Below are 2,321 nucleotides of genomic sequence, written 5' to 3' on the forward strand. Positions count from 1 at the left end.
GCAGTCAGAGACAGAAGGTTCTAAACTACTGAGAATTCTCTCATGAGGATGGTATTTCATTTTAATGACAAAAGTAGGTTGCAACACTCATTGTTCATTGTACTTGAAAGCGATAAATAAAAGCCATGGTTATATTCCCATGCAGTTTGTTCCTCAATGATACTCCAGTGAGGCCTACTGACCGGCACACCAAGTTGAATTCATGTCTACCACACAGGGTTTGTCTCTGCTGAACGTTGTCCACAGCGACCGGCTGAGCTGCCACCTTCCTTCAGGTGGACGCGACTGTTGCCCGCCTGTAGGGGCTGCACCTCAGCCGTCTCAGGTGGCCTGGAAACCCCCATCTGTCCCTGCAACATGCACTGAAGGCAACAGTTTTATTTTTGGCGTGGCCACGGGCGCTGTGGCTCGCTCTCTAAGGCTGCAGTTTACTTCAGGATGAGACGGCCCGGTGGCACTCTGAGCCGGGATTAACAAGCAGAGAGCAGTGTGTCCTCACAGCCGCTCGCCGAAGGTAAACCAGTCAAACTCGGTGTCTGTTGATTGACAAGCTGGTGGTTCCGCTGAACCTGTCGGCCAGGTGCTAACCTGCAAACGATGCATAAGATTTGATAGAAGCACGTGCACGATCTGAAATCTTAAACGCATGATGCATATCAGACGTTATATCCACGAGAGGGAGAGCTTGCAATGCAAATGTTTGGCATTTTAAATGTTTCTGCACTATGTGGTGCCATACCTGCTTAAAGTATGCACAAGCCAGCAGATAAGCACACTTGCACACCAGCACATGGGTTACATAGTTTCTAAGCCTTGATGCAATTTTAAAATACCATTTCTACCTGCTTCCTTATTTACTGTTCACTTCGCAGCCTGTCCGGCAAAACACAAACAACTGCCACTTCAGGTAAGTGGTTCAAAATCATTAAGCAGCAGCTTTATAATAATAAAATGATCTTGATGTATTTGGCCTAATTGACTTCTTTAAACCTCGATAGATTGAGGTCATGGCACAGTTTTATCTCAAAGCTAATCTTACACTTTCCTCTTTTGAGCTGCTACAGTGGAAGCCTCCCAGACATCCAGCCCCAGAGCCTTAAAAGGGGCTTCTCATGTGTCAGCTGGCCTCCTTGTCACTGTGATGAGAGGAGTCACTCCGACAACAGGGAATCACAATAAACATTTGTTCCAATTCAAAAATGCAAACATCTCAAGGTGTTTAAGCATGGACACTTCGCCCCAACGCTTTCAATGCCACACCTTCTTCAATCTAAACGACTAAAAAAAAGAAAAGAACAGAAAATATCACACAAGATATAATCCTCCTGCTTAACTTGATCTTAAGCCAGGCTCTGCTTGACATAAATAAAAATTTATAAGAAATCATCACTCTGAAACGTAAAGCGAAGTTCACAGTCGGAGCAGCTCTGAGAGGATTTGGGCGTCGGATTGATTTCCAGTGGAGTGAGGCTGTTTCTGTGAGCGCTGGACGGCGGGCAGCAGGTGGTCGGTGTCAGGATGTTTGCTCTTATTTCCCCCGGGCTAAAATTAGACTGTGGACCTTTTCTAATGCCACTCAAAGACACTTGAGTATTCAGACAGAGAGGAAACAATTCAGGTCAGGTTGCCACTCTTGTCAGGACAAACAAGTAAAAATTTAGTAAACAAACCCAAGGAAGTCACATAAGAATATATATATTATATCATATTAGGAGTTATTTAAAAAAGGTAAACCTTCAGCAGTAGTTTTGGGGTCTCATCTTTGAACAGCATTGTCTGAAATAATTCCAAATGAAGAGGAAAGAATGTTATTTTGCTGTTTGTTTTGTGTGGTTGTGAAATCCCTGCCTGAAAGGTTCATACCCACTTAGCATGTTTTATGCTTCTTTGGTTATGGATATTCGCTTGTTGCTGGAGCCCCCTCCTCCCTGCCTGAACTTGGTCACCCTCCTGTATGCGTCAGTCATCATCCTTCGGGTTTACTTTTATTTCTTGCATCGGTCATTTATAAATCTGACAGTCTCCTTGAGAGACTATTTTCATGAGACGTTTGTCATCATTTCAAAGTAGGCTTGCCATAAGCAGCAGCTTTACATGCCTTTCTATTTCCAAGAAAGATACTTCTTGCACTCATGGAGCATCTTCAGGACACAATTAACAGTTTCAAAACTTGCTAATGAGCACATTTGTCATAGGAGCTCATAGTTTTCTAAGGTCAGCCGCACGCTTGTCCTGGAGCCATTAGCATGGGTTAAATCAGTGCGGCTGGGAAACAGCTGAATACACTAAGCCATGAATAAAAAAAGAAAAGAAGAGAAGAT

Source organism: Salarias fasciatus, chromosome 1, assembly GCF_902148845.1.
Source record: "Salarias fasciatus chromosome 1, fSalaFa1.1, whole genome shotgun sequence".
NCBI classification, from domain to species: Eukaryota; Metazoa; Chordata; class Actinopteri; order Blenniiformes; family Blenniidae; genus Salarias; species Salarias fasciatus.